The sequence below is a fragment of the Schistocerca serialis genome, chromosome 10, assembly GCF_023864345.2.
Source record: "Schistocerca serialis cubense isolate TAMUIC-IGC-003099 chromosome 10, iqSchSeri2.2, whole genome shotgun sequence".
NCBI lineage: Eukaryota > Metazoa > Arthropoda > Insecta > Orthoptera > Acrididae > Schistocerca > Schistocerca serialis.
The window spans coordinates 127571797-127587047 of NC_064647.1; the positions used below are offsets into that span (position 1 = coordinate 127571797).

Here is a 15251-nt window from a genome sequence, read left to right on the forward strand (position 1 = left end):
TTGCCTAGGAATGTCCTCTTTGAAAGGCCATCATGGGTTACTTTGCTGCCTTGGTGGCAGAATTCCTCAACTTTGCCAATTTCGTGACCATAAATCCTGTCGCTAACTTCTCGCTGATCTCATTTCTGCTACTTCACATTACTCCCGTGTTGCTTCGATTTATTCTCAATCTGTATTCTGTAGCCATTAGACTGTTCATTCTGTTTAACAGAGCCTGTGGTTCTTCTTCACTTCCACTAAGGATAGCAATGTCGTCAGCGGATCATATCATTGATATCCTTTCAGAATGAAATTTTCGCTCTGCAGCGGAGTGAGCCCTGATATGAAACTTCCCGACAGGTTGAAACTGTGTGCCGGACCGAGACTCGAACTCGGGACTTTTGACTTCCTGTAGGAGAGCTTCTGTGATGTTTGGAAGGTAGGAGACGAGGTACTGGCGGAAGTACATCTTTGAGGACGGGTGGTGAGTCGTGACTGGGTAGCTCAGTTGGTAGAGCACTTGCCCACGAAAAGCAAAGGTCCCGAGTTCGAGTCTCGGTCCGGCACACAGCTTTAAACTGTAAGGAAGTTTGAGATCCTTTTATCTTGAAGTTTAATCCCTCTCTTGAAACTTTCTTTTATTTTCGTCATTGCTTCTTCGACGTATAGATTGAACTGTAGGGGTGAAAGACCACATAACAGTCTTACACCCTTTTTAATCCGAGCACTTCCTTCTTGGTCGTCCAGATTTAATGTTCTCTCTTCGTTCTTATACATATTTTATATCATCCACATTTCCCTAAAGCTCACCGCCATTTTCCTCGGAATTTCGATCATCTTGCACCGTTTGACATAGTCTAACGCTTCTTTCAGGTCCACTAATCCTAAGGCCGTATCTTGATTTTACTTCAGTCTGCTTTCATCATCAACCGCAACGTCAAAACTGCCTCTGTGGCGCCTTTACCTTTCCTAAAAGCCAAACTGATCGCCAGATCAGATCCTCAATTTCTTTTCCCATTCTTCTGTATAGTATTCTAGTCAGCAGCTTGGATGCATGAGCTGCTAAGCTGATTGTGCACGATAATTTTCGCGCTTGTTGAGTATTACTATTTTTCAGAAAATCTGATGCTATATCGGCAGTCTCATACATTCTACACACCAACATGAGTAGTCGTTTTGTTGCCACGTCCCCAAATGATTTCAGGAATTCCCATGAGATGTTATGTATCCCATCTGCCTTATTTGATCTTAAATCGTCCATTGACGTTTTATATTCTGATACTAATACTGGACCCCCTGTCTCTTCCGTGCTGACCCTACTTGTCCACTTGTCCCTTCTTCTATCACGTCACCAGACAAGTCTACCCCCTCACAGAGGCTTTCAGTGTACTTTTTCCACCTATTCGCTCTCTCCTCTCCGTTAAACAGTGGAAATCCTATTGCACTCTTAACATTGCAGCCCTTGCTTTTAATTTGCCCAAAGGTTATTTTGACTTTCTGTATGCTGAGTCAGTCCTTCAAAACAACCATGAGAGACACAGATGAGACGTGGAGTGTGGAAATCTCTGCGACAGTCCGCAAGTGTGCAGGATATCTCTGATTAAGACGGCGAAATGTGATCAAAGAGTCGGACATCACAGATGTGCAGGCGTACATAACCAGGTTTCAAGCGCCGTGAGATTTATTGAGTAAGACTTTGCAGAATAACACCACCGTAATAAACTACTGTTAAGTACCAGCGTTCATTCTTATTTTTCACGTCAAAAGGGAAGAGCTTTTTATATATTTGTAGGACATGCGCAGATACTGATACCAATTTTCAGAATGCAACTTTAGGTTTTCCCCTGTTATTACTCCTACAACCTTTGTCGAGGGAGAGAAATTCATATTTCTCTCATTTAGGGTTAAAGACGGTAAGGACGCTCGAGACTTCGGGCTAATGAGTCTAGAGTAACCGACGAGAACTGCTTGAGATTCGAATGAATTGTGCACATTTTACGAGGCCGCGCTTAGAAGTAATGCCTCTCAATTTTTAATGGAGAAACTCTTAAACCTTCTTAAATAAAACAAACTTTATTAACATTCCCCGTCTTTATTTCTCATATCGACATTTTCATTTTTCAACATAACCACCCTGGCGACAACCAAATTTCTGCCAACGAGAGACCAGTTTGTTGATACCGTCATTGTAGTATGTTTGACTTTGTTGACGGATCCACAACCTCACCCCTGCATGCACCGCTTCATCACCATCAAAGTTAAGTCCTCGATGATGTTCTTTAAGGTTTAGGAACAGATCAAAATCGGATGGGGCCATATCGGGACTGTATGGAGGATGGCCGATAACAGTGAATCCAAGGCGTCGGGTTGTTGGAGGTGTGGCAGCGCTTGTGTGAAATCTGGCGTTGTTATGCTGAATGAGAGGGAGCTCCGTGTGTGGACGAACTCTTAGAAACCGAAACTCTATTACACAGCGCTGATTTTTCAGTCATCGACAGAGTTCCGTACACACACGCCATGTTACTCGCTACAATTCGGAGCCATCTAGGGGCAGAGGGCTGCAAATATGTAGATATGAAGGATAAAGATGCACTGTATACTGTAAATAACGTTTGTTTTATTTAAAAAGCCTTAAGAGCTTTCAAATAAAAAATTCGGAGGCATTACTTTCCCGACTCCCCCGTAACAATGCACACAGGTAAAGTTTGACATTATCTGTAGCTAGCGTCATGTTGTTTTGTTTACGTTCAGCCGGAGTGTGTCAGCATATACATGATATTTACAGTATGACAAACCTAATTTCACGATTGACATGCAAAGACAAGTGTGTCAGACTTAACACGGAAGGCTGGGAGACCATATACTACCACTCTGCCGCCCCCCCCCTCCCCCCCCCCGCATACGAGATGCATTTTTCATTATTGGGGATATATGTGTGACAGAACTCATTGCATATTCCATATACTTATATGGATATGGTGTTTGTTCCTTCGGACATCTCAAGCTGCAGCCGTCGAGAACGAAATTAGAATTAATGTAATACCTTCAGCTGGTGACGAGAGTTGTTATATATCACCGGGGAGAGGTGGAAATGTGTGCCCTGACCGGGACTCGAACCCGTGATCTCCTGCGTACATGGCAGACGCTCTATCCATCTGAGCCACCGAGGGCACAGAGGATAGTGCAACTGCAGGTACTATCTCGTTCACGCCTCCCGCGAGACTTACATTCTCACCTTGTATGTCCACACATTACATTCGTAGTGTCCCACCCCAACATACATGTCCGAAAGAACAGACACCATATCCATGTAAGTATATAGTTCTGGCAAAACCGGCCATGACCTTCTTCTTCTGTGCGGATGCACACATATTCCCCGAACTCTTACGGGACTTGGTAAGAATGTCTTCCACGAGTAATGTGTGTGTTGGGGTGGAACACTACGAATGCAGTGTGTGGACATACGAGGTGAGAATGTGGGTCTCGCGGGATGCGTGCGCGAGACAGTGCCTGCAGTCGCAATATCCACTGTGCCCTCGGCGGCTCAGATGGATAGAGCGTCTGCCATGTAAGCAGGAGGTCCCGGGTTCGAGTCCCGGTCGGGACACACATTTCCATCTCTCCCCGTCAGCAGATGAAGGTATTAATATATAATTATAATTTCGAACTCATTGCAATCCACTTGATGAGAAATTTAAGCTGCTAGCTTTGGCACATAAAATATCAAAGTTCACACTGCCCAATAATCGTTGAACTACGTTCCTTGTCCTTGCATGAGGTCGTTGTGACTACTTTATATGTAAAACAGCAGACTTCATCGTTACTGTGCTCCTGAGAAGAAACTAAATTACAGGACCGTATCGTTAACGTCTATATGCAGCAGGATTTTGGAACATACATTGTGTTCCAACATCATGAATTACCCCGAAGATAACAGTCTTTGACACACAGTCAACATAGGTTAAGAAAACATGGTTCCTGTGAAACACAACTAGCTCTTTATTCACATGAAGTGTTGAGTGCTATTGACAAGGGATTTCAGATAGATTCAGTATTTCTGGATTTTCGAAAGGCTTTTGACACTGTATCACACAAGCGGCTCGTAGTGAAATTGCGTGCTTATGGAATATCGTCTCACTTTTGTGACTGGATTTGTGATTTCCTGTCAGAGAGGTCACGGTTCGTAGTAACTGACGGAAAGTCATCGAGTAAAACAGAAGTGATTTCTGGCGTCCCCCAAGGTAGTGTTATAAGCCCTTTGCTGTTCCTTATCTATATAAACGATTTTGGAGACAATCTGAGCAGCCGTCTTCCGTTGTTTCCAGATGACGCTGTCGTTAATCGACTAATGAAGTCATCAGAAGACCAAAACTAACTGCAAAACGATTTAGAAAAGATATCTGAATAGTGAGAAAAGTGGCAATTGACGCTAAATAACGAAAAGTGTGAGGCCATCCATATGAGTGCTAAAAGTAACTTGTTAAATTTCGGTCAGTCTAATCTAAAAGCCGTAAATTCAACTAAATACCTATGAAATACAATTACGAACAACTTAAATTGGAAGGAACACACAGAAAATGTTGTGGGGAAGGCTAACCAAAGACTGCGTTTTATTGCCAGGAGACTTAGAAAATATAACAGACCTACTAAGGAGACTGCCTACACTACGCTTGTCCGTCCTCTTTTAGAATACTGCTGCGCGGTGTGGGATCCTTAGCAGATAGGACTGACGGAGTACATCGAAAAAATTCAAAGAAATGCAGCACGTTTTGTATTATCGCGAAATATGGGATAGAGTGTCACAGAAATGATACAGCATTTGGGCTGGACATCATTAAAAGAAAGGCGTTTTTCGTTGCGACGGAATCTTCTCTCGAAATTCCAATCATGAAATTTCTCCTCCGAATGCGAAAATATTTTGTTGACACCGACCTACATAGGGAGGAACGACCACCACGATAAAATAAGGAAAATTAGAGTTCGTACGGAAAGATAAAGGTGTTCATTCTTTCCGCGCGCTACACGAGATTGGAATAATAGAGAATTGTGAAGGTGGTTGGATGAACCCTCTGCCAGGCACTTAAATGTGATTTGCAGAGTATCCATGTAGACGTAGATGTAGAAACGAAAGTAATTATAAGAAATTGGTAATAAAGACTGCGGCCGTGATCCGCTGCGCTTCGTTATCGGTATCGGAATATTTAATTTACGGGAAATACAGCAAGCTAGCCTTTAAAATTTGGGCAAGGTAAATCCGTTTCGGTTTGTTAAGACAGTTAATGCAGAAAACCTACAGCCCAGAGAAATTCGATAGAGAAGGAAAAGTAAATTGGTTGTGGAAAGCGCTCTGGTAAATCCGGTCTCACCTGGAATAATTACCAAGTAGTTGATCTGCTCGGGTAAACACGGCAAGACGAGTTCTGCCAGTAGTAAGTGTCACGACAGGATTCAGGCGTTGTAGCAAAGCCAAGGGATATCGAACTTTGGTGATTTGGAGTCGATGGTTCTAATAATCACTTTTTATTTGATAGTACATTGTTGTCACCTGAACGCAGGTGCCAGAATGAATTTTCGCTCTGCAGCAATGCTTGCGCTGATTTGAGACTTCCTGGCAGAATAAAACTGTGTGCCGGATCGGGACTCGGCAAAGGCAAACGCAGAGGTCCCAGTTTCGACTCCTGGCACAGTATTCAGTTTTAATTAATTAATTTATTTATTTACACGTCAAGTTCCGTAGGACCAAATTAAGAGCAAATATCCAAGGCCATGGATTGTGTCAGTACATGAAATTACAACATAAAAGTAAAAATAAAGTCTTTATGAACCGGAAAAAAGACAATCCATAAGTTCAAGTAAACGCAGTCGACAACACAACAAGAATCAGCTTAATTTTTCAAGGCAGAACAGGACAGAATTGAACAGAAGCTATGATCAGCGGCATTATCAGTAGCCACCCAGCAAAACTCAGCAAAGAGTCATACGACTGCTGGCTGCTGGCTTCGCTTTTTTGCATTCAAATTACGTGCAGTTAATTTTACGTGTGGTTAAATCTACCGAAAATGCATAACCTGATGGAGGTCTCCGGTATCGTAGACCCGAGACTAGCTGGACCTCGTTCTATGGGCAAGATTTTTGAATTCGAGTGGTAGCTTATTGAAAATGGATCCAGCAGTATACTGTACACCTTTCTGCACATGATTTAAGGAAGTCCGATCCCAATGCAGGTTTGATTTCTGCCGAGTATTAACGGGGTGACAGCTGCTTATTCTTGGGAATAAGCTGATACTGTTAACAAGAAATGACAGTAAGGAATCTATATATTGAGAGGCCAATGTCAAAATATCCATACTCGCCAACATGGGTCGACAAGAGGTTCGTGAACTTACGCCACTTATTGCCCGAAGCGCCTGTTTCTGAGCCTAAAATATCCTTTTAGAATGGGAAGAGTTACCCCAAAATATAATACCATACGACATAAGCGAATGAAAATAACCAAAGTAGAGTAATTTTCGTGTCGAATAATCACTTACTTAAGATACCGTTCAAATAGTAAAAATGGCAGCATTAAGTCTTTGAACAAGATCTTGAATGTGTGCTTTCCATGACAGTTTAGTATCTATCTGAACACCTAGAAAGCTGAGTTGTTCACTTTCATTAATCATATACCCATTCTGTAAAATTAAAATATCGGGTTTTGTTTAATTATGTGTCAGAAACAGTAAAAACTGAGTCTTACTGTGATTTGGCGTTAGTTTTTTTTTTTTTTTTTTACAAGCCATGGACATATATCATGAACTGAATTATTTGAAACAGAGCCAAAGTTTCACACCGTATCCTTTACTACCAAGCTAGTATCACCACCAAACAGAATTTTTTTAGAATTACCTGTAATAGTAGAGGGCATATCATTTATATAAATAAGGAACACGAGTGGCCCCAACACTGATCCCTGGGGCACCTCGCAGTTTCACTGTACCCCACTCAGACCCACATCACAGCCATTATCAACACTGTGAATGATGCCTTTTTGTTGTCTGTTGCTAAAGTAAGAGGTGAACCAGTTGTGAGCTGCTCCCCATATTCCGTAATGGGGCAACTTCTGGAGCAATATTTTGTGATAAACACAATCAAACGCCTTTGTTAAATCAAAAAATATGCCTAGCTTTCGAAACCTTTTGTTTAACCCATCCAGTACCTCACAGAGAAAAGAGAATATAGCATTTTCAGTTGTTAAACGACTTCTAAAGCCGAACTGTACATTTGATAGCAAATCGTGTAACGTAAAATGATCAATTATCCTTACATACGCAGCCTTTTCAATAACTTTAGCATACACTGATGGCATAGAAACAGGTCTAAAATTGTCTACATTATCACTTTCTCCCTTTTAATAAAGCGGCTTTACTACTGAGTACTTTAATCGTTCAGGAAACTGACCATTCCTAAAGGAAAAATAACAAATATGGCAAAATACAGGGCTGCTTGGAAGTTTCTAATCGAAAGTGCTCCAGGAATGTTCGGATAATACTTGGCTGCTGAGAATAGGCTTATTGAAATGAGACCTCCTTAAAACATTTTTCGGTTCTTAATTTGCCGCAATCTAGATGAAACCTGAAACTTCCTGGCAGATTTGTACTGGATGCCGAACCGTGTCTGACGGTGTCTACACCCTGTAACATTTGCCTTTCGTGAGTATATATTTACCGACTGAGCTACCCAAGCACGACTCACGACCCGTCCTCGCAGTTGCAGCACCGCACTACCTCATCTCCTACCTACCCGAAGGTCAAAGCTCTGAATCGTCCTATAGGATATGTTGTAACATTTGCATGTTTTTTTTTTTTTTTTTTTTTTTTTTTTAGGGTGCCATTCACACCAGGCCAAATTTTTTCTGCGAAGTGTGGCGAGTTCGGACAATGCTTAAGCATTTGTTTGGGATTCGTACCAGACAGGATCGACAGAGTAAATAGAGAAGATCCAAAGAAGAGCAACACCTCTCGTTACAGGTTCATTTAGTGAGTGTGAAGGCTCATAGTCAGACAACTCGAATGGCAGGCGTTGCAAGAGAGGCGCTTTCCTGTAAGCTGTTGTTTACTGTTCACGTTTCGAGAGTGTGCTTTCCTGAAAGAGTCAACCAATATATTGCTTCGTCCTAGGTATACCTCAAGAAAAGACTATAAAAATAAAATCAGACACGGATGCTTACCAGCAACTGTTGTTCTCGCGAACCATACGCGACTTTGAAAGGAAAAGAGGGAAGTAAGTAACACTGGAAACCAAAGTACTCTCCGCCATACACCGCGAGGTGGCTTGCGGAATATAGACGTAGATGTAGATGGACAATCATTAGTCTATTCGCGAGGCGGTGGTTGAAATCCTCTGCGTTAACATGTGTGCTCCGTTCCCTCGATATCAGGATGATCCCAAATGTTCAAATGTGTGTTAAATTTTATGGGACTTAACTGCTAAGGTCATCAGTCCCTAAGCTTACACACTACTTAACCTAAATTATCCTAAGGACAAACACACAAACACACCCATGCCCGAGGGAGGGCTCGAAACCCCGCCGGGACCAGCCGCACAATCCATGACTGCAGCGCCCAGACCGCTCGGCTAATCCCGCGCAGCGGATGATCCCAGTGCGTACGCCTTGAGGCAAAGTCATTAGCTTTAATGGCACCTGTAACAAAGAAATATCTACATCTACACTGGTGTCCAAAATTAAAGCCACAAACGGAAATTTTCCAAGGTTGCATTTTTTTCCCACGAAACAGTATAAAGAGGTGATAGTAAAGTAGAAACACTGTAGAGAGTACAGAACTTAAACAACTGCAATCATGCATAGAGGTAGACAATCACGTTCGTTTTTTTCTAACTTGTCGGATTTGCACACACGTTCTGACTACTTGTTAATGTGCTCAATATGGGGTTTGACCTCCTCTGGCAGCAATACAGGCCTGACAACACGGAGCATGATGTCGCCAGCCTCACGATGAGGCAGTAACGTCCGTTCTTTGTGCAGAGTTGCTCGCAAGTCTTGGAGAGTGGTTGGTGGATGCTGATGTGGTGCAACGGGTCTCCCTAGTGCATCCCAGACATGCTGTATGGGATTCAAATCGCGAAAGCGAGCAGGCCAAGCCCTGCGTGCAATATCTTCCAAGGAAACATCAACTATCTGTGCTCTATGAGGTCGAGCTTTATCGTCCATCAGTACGAAATCTGTGGCCACAGCTCCTCGGAACAAGCGTACATGAAGTCCCAAGATCTCGTCACGATACCTGACAGCAGTTAAACCTTGCTGAATTACCCATACAGTTTCCTGAAGAGGTGTTCGACCGGTCAACATAATCCCTGCCTACACCATTAGGGATCCCACTGCATATCTGTCTGTTTCCACAATGTTTGGATCCCGAAATCTTGTTCCCCATTCACTCCAGATGCTACTCCGTCCAGATGCGTCTCCGAGAAGATCGGGGCTGATCTGTGACAAGAACATTGGCCCACTGTTCGACAGTCCAGGCCGCATGTTGACGTCTCCACTCTAGACGTCCTCTTCAGTGAAGTCGCGTCAGTGGTACACATGCAGCAGGTCTCCAACGATAAAGGCCACTCTAAGGAAGCCTTCTGTACACCGTCTGCGTCCTTGGAACACGTCCAGTGGATGCTGCGAGGTCAGATCCTAGTTTGTGTGCAGTACAAAGGCGGTACCACCGTGCCCTTACAGCCAAATAATGATCCTCTCTTTCTGATGTCACACGTGGTCGGCTCTGCCCTGGTCTTCAGTTTCGGGCTCTAGAAACTGTCACCACATCCCAGACACAACAGAACGATTCACACTAAGCCATCCTGCCACATCAAATTGCGACTGTCCAGCTTCCATTCTTCCCATGCCCCTCCATCACAGAGAGCCTGGTGGGCGTCTGCTCTTTATCATACTACACCGTCTGTGAGCGTGTGCACAGCGATTGTGGATGTGGGACTATCCGGCGATCACTACCCCCTTCGAGATGTACCCTGACGCTGTCGTTGGCGTGGTTGTCCCTTCGACCATAAATATAATAGACTGGCCCTGACGTCATTTTCGTGGCTCCAACATCTCTGGGCTAAAGTCACGTGAGTGTTGGCAAAACATGGTTGTTTCGTGTTGCGCTTATGGCTGTACTCAGCGTTTTTCGGGGGAAATGGCATCACATTTCACGTGTAAGTGTTTCTATGATAGAGCAGATGTGTTTATTGAAATCTGCTGAAGTGACTTTTATATGTTTTTTACACTTGAAATAGAGTGTCACGTAAATTAAAATGTGGAATGTGATGCCTGGAAAGTCAGACTCATATTACATTTTGGAAAGTATCTGTGATAATTCGGTCACAGAAGTAAATATAATTGTTTCTTGTTCCTACTCATAGGTTCCCTAAGGTTGAAAACCGAAGGCAGCTTTGGATACAGGCCCTGAAGCGGAAAAACTTTAAGCCATTTGCAGATACGCGCCTTTGCTCGAAGCACTTCGCGGAGAAGTGTTTTGATAGGTTAGTTATTATTTACAATGTATATTTATATTTATAGTGTCTGTCATTTTTAAACCTAAGTTCCAAAATTATTTTCTGAAACTTCAAAGTCTCACCTTTCGTCTAAAATATCATTTTTTTTTAATTGAATGGGCGTTTAGCTTTTGTAAAAATAGTGGGAACTGAACGTTTGAAGCGCACCTAAAATTGATACTCTAAAATGGACCTGCTCCGAAAGTCGACAATTTTGGCACCTATAGTTGACATAATTCCCGTATCCCATTTTCTTTTATAAGTGACAAGAGCTCAAAACGCGGCGAATCCAATGTTTAAAGTTTTGACACGAGCCCACTCTTACTGTTTAAAAGAATCTTAACGACATTTTACTTTAATTGGTTGGTTGGTTTTGCGGAAGGAGACCAGACAGCGTGGTCATCGGTCTCATCGGATTAGGGAAGGACGGGGAAGGAAGTCAGCCGTGCCCTTTCAGAGGAACCATCCCGGCATTTACCTGGAGTGATTTAGGGAAATCACGGAAAACCTAAATCAGGATGGCCGGACGCGGGATTGAACCGTCGTCCTCCCGAATGCGAGTCCATACTTTAATTGATAGTCTATAGTAATTTCGTCCCGCTGCCCACCAGAGTGGAGTTCGATGTATTTGTTAGATTTTATAAATGGTACTGTGAACAAAACCAGGTCAAATGTAGTTCTGGCATAATGTTTCGCAAATATAAAAGTAATTTTTCTTGGAGGCGTTTGGCAGTCAATGAGAAATGTGGGTAAAATACGATACAAACATAGGATGGCAGACCGCTGATTTGAAATCCCGCCACGTTTTGCCAACAGTCACGTGGTTTATGGTGGAGCCACACCAGCCCTATAGCTTCTGCACAGCAAGGCCAGTCTACTAGTATCTATGGTCGAAGGGTTGTCCTTTGACCAGCATGCCATCTTCCATGCAGAACACAATCGTACGGATATCTGTTGACAGTTTGTGTGATTATACCGTGAACTAAACACAGGACGGGTGAACTGAGCTGGCCCCAGCTTGACTGTTTCTCTGCGTTTTGTTTCCCGCGGTTATTGCGACTATGCTGTGGTTCTTCCTCTATCTACGTGTGGCAGCAGCGGTGTGTATCGATATTCACACCTTGCACTATGTGTGGTCTGGTGCTTATAGTTTCCGGCTACCCGGTGTGCGGCAGTCGGTCGGTTCGTGTGGATCAGCCAGGAAATCTCCGCACGGTGCAGTGGGCCGGGCCCGCTGGCGGTCTCTACGCAGTGTCGGAGTGTGTGGGAGCTTTTCGGATTGTTGCGAAGTTCGTGGCTCACCGACCCAGGACATCACAGCTGAGTGGTGATTTAATTACCGAAGCCAGGCTGTTCACATTGTGCCGTTAGTTTTCATGGTTGGCTGTTTGGGGTATTCCCGTGAGCAACAGCGAGTGTTGGAATTGGCGAAAGTTTGCCCAACATCTGGTGGAGTCTAACTGTATTTTGGTTATTTGAAGTCCAAGTGCAGCAGCGGAATTTTCTACCTTGTGGCCGTTAGTGTTCCGATTACCTGCCCTGGTTGCTGACGTAAAATTCAAGCAGTGTCCTTTCCTCACAGTGTTGTCGCTGTCCAACACGTGTGTGTAGTTATGACAGCTTATGCATACTTGGTTGTGCGCGGCTACGCCTTTTAAGTTTTGGCTTTGGAGTTCCTTGTGTACTGGTTGGGTGGAAAGCAAGTCGTCTTGTCAGTGGGCCTGTTGACTGTCTATTGGTAGGGTTGCCGGTGGATCTGATATACTTGGGCCGACTACCTGTCTCCCCAAAGCGAACGTTAATATTTTAAGTGCAGACCGACCCCGGAAAATTCTGAGCGCCGCTCGCTGTACTGCCTTTTCTTATCGGTGTTTGAGTGTGTATTTTAGTGGCTCGTAGCCGATGGTTTGCATCTGTATGCTTTTAGTTGGGTTTTTAATAATGGCCCTTCAGCCGCTTTAAAATTTAAATTTCTTACTTGTTAAATCTTAGCTTGTTTGGGCAGCTTGTGTAAAATATTGTTTAAAGATAAAGCTTTGGGGCTTCTGCCTACTAAAAATTGTTTTAGTTGTTTTAAGTAATCGGCCTTCAGCCGTTTTTTCTTAATTAAAGTTGTCGTCTTTCGAGCATCAGACTGTATGGGGCCTTCAGCCTAATTGAAGATAAGGCCTTCTGCCTTGTGTTTTTTTTTTAATTAATTTTACCTGCAGTCTTAAATCATGGGCCTTCAGCTGTCTTTAAATTAAACTTGTTTGCTTTTCAAGTGTTAGATTTGTTGGGCCTTCAGCCAAGTTATAGAACTTACTTATGTGAGACCGTCGGGCTTCTAAATATTCTGTTTTGACACTGAATTTTAAGTTAACGGCTTTCAGCCATTTTCAAATTTAAGTGGTTGTGCCCTTAAGGCATAGGATTCAGCTGATAACTAAGTTCAAAAATTTTGCTGTATTCTTTGGACAACTAAATTAAGTTATATGTGTTTGAGTGTAACTAACAGCCCCCTTTTGGCCCCTTTCCACAATTCCAACTACCAGTTCTGTCCTGCGGACTTTAAGCAGTGCGTTTCAACGGGGAAATAGAGGTTTTTAGATTTTGTTTTGGCCACCGGTGTACATCTGTACTCCGCAATTCACCCTTCCGAGTGTGGCGGAAGGAATTCTGTCTAGCGTTGTCACTGTTCCAGTCGCTAGTGGTTCTTGTGAAGAATGATAGCTGGTGTGCACTCGAATCTTCATGGTCTTTTCGAGATATACATAGCAGGAAGCCGGAAGCGGCTCTTCCAGGAACGTACGGTCTTGGAGCTTTAAAACGACATAATGAAACAGAACGCTTTTCTTCGAACGTTTGAACATCTCCGAGACGCTTTAGCACCTACTAAATGGACCTGTACGAAAACGTGTTGCTCCTTCTCCACTATCAATCCTGTCTGGTACAGATCAGATACCAATGAGCGTGGAACCGATCCCCCATGGTACACAAAACAGGTCCGAACGCTGTTGCAGAGGCAACGGAAAAAGCATTCGAAGTTCCTAAGAACGCGAAATCCCGAAGATTGGCTAAAATTTTCAGACGCGCCAAATGAGGCACGGACTTTAATGCGAGATGCCTTCAATAGGTTCCACAACGAAACATTGTCTCGAAATTTGGTAGAAAATCTGAAGAAATTCTTGTCGTATGTGAAGTACACAAGCGGCAAGACGCAGTCAATACCTTCGCTGCGCAGTGCCGATGGTACTGTTACCGACGTCTGTGCCGCTCAAGCGGAGTTACTGAACGCAGTTTTCCGAAATTCCTTCACCAGGGAAGACGAATGGAATATTCCACAATTTGAAACACGAGCAGCTGCCAGCATGAGTTTCTTAGAAGTAGATACCTTAGGGGTTGCGAAGCAACTCAAACCGCTTGATACGGGCAAGTCTTCAGGTCCAGATTGTATACCGATTAGCTTCCTTTCAGATTACGCTGATACAATAGCTCCCTATATAGCAATCATATACAACCGCTCGCTAACAGATAGATCTGTACCTACAGATTGGAGGATTGCGCAGGTCGCACCAGAGTTTAAGAGGGGTAATAGGAGTGATCCTTCGAACTACAGACCTATATCATTGATGTCGGTTTGCAGTGGGGTTTTGGAGCATATACTGTATTCAAACATTATGAATCACCTCGAAGGGAACGATCTATTGATACGTAATCATCATGGTTTCAGAAAACATCGTTCTTGTGCAACGCAGCTAGCTCTTTATTCGCACGAAGTAATGACCGCTATCGACAGGGGATCTCAGGTTGATTCCGTATTTCTTGATTTCCGTAAAGCTTTTGATATCGTTCCTCACAAGCGACTTCTAATCAAGCTGCGGGCCTATGGGGTATCGTCTCATATGTGCCACTGGAATCGTGATTTCCTGTTAGGAAGGTCGCACTTCGTAGTAATAGACGGCAAATCATCGAGTAAAACTGAAGTGATATCAGGTGTTCCCCAGGGAAGCGTCCTGGGACCTCTGCTGTTCCTGATCTATATAAATGACCTGGGTGACAATCTGAGCAGTTCTCTTAGGTTGCTCGCAGATGATGTTGTAATTTACCGTCTAGTAAGGTCATCCGAAAACCAGTATCAGTTGCAAAGCGATTTAGAAAAGATTGCTGTATGGTGTGGAAGGTGGCAGTTGACGCTAAATAAGGAAAAGTGTGAGGTGATCCACATGAGTTCCAAAAGAAATCCGTTGGAATTCGATACTCGATAAATAGTACAATTCTCAAGGCTGCCAATTCAACTAAGTACCTGGGTGTAAACATTACGAACAACTTCAGTTGGAAAGACCACATAGATAATATTGTGGGGAAGGCGAGCCAAAGGTTGCGTTTCATTGGCAGGACACTTAGAAGATGCAACAAGTTCACTAAAGACACAGCTTACACTACACTCGTTCGTCCTCTGTTAGAATCTTGCTACGCGGTGTGGGATCCTTACCAGGTGGGACTGACGGAGCACATCGAAAGGGTGCAGAAAAGGGCAGCTCGTTTTGTATTATCACGTAATAGGGGAGAGAGTGTGGCACATATGATAAGCGAGTTGGGATGGAAGTTGTAACAACAACTGTACATACAATAATTTTTTCTTCTGATTTTCGATAAATTAGTGTAAGCAATGTTTTGATTTCATTTCTTTTTCTTTTCGTGTCATTATGTTAAAGAAACTGTAAGCAACTTTCGATGTGAATATTAATATT

At 43.4% G+C, this 15251-nt stretch overlaps 1 non-coding gene across 1 annotated transcript; it reads left to right on the forward strand.

The window, feature by feature from the left end:
* Positions 1-472: 472 nt before the first annotated feature.
* On the forward strand, positions 473-547 carry Trnar-acg (transfer RNA arginine (anticodon ACG)). Its single transcript has one exon. It is a non-coding gene; the product is annotated as a tRNA-Arg (tRNA).
* Positions 548-15251: the final 14704 nt, after the last annotated feature.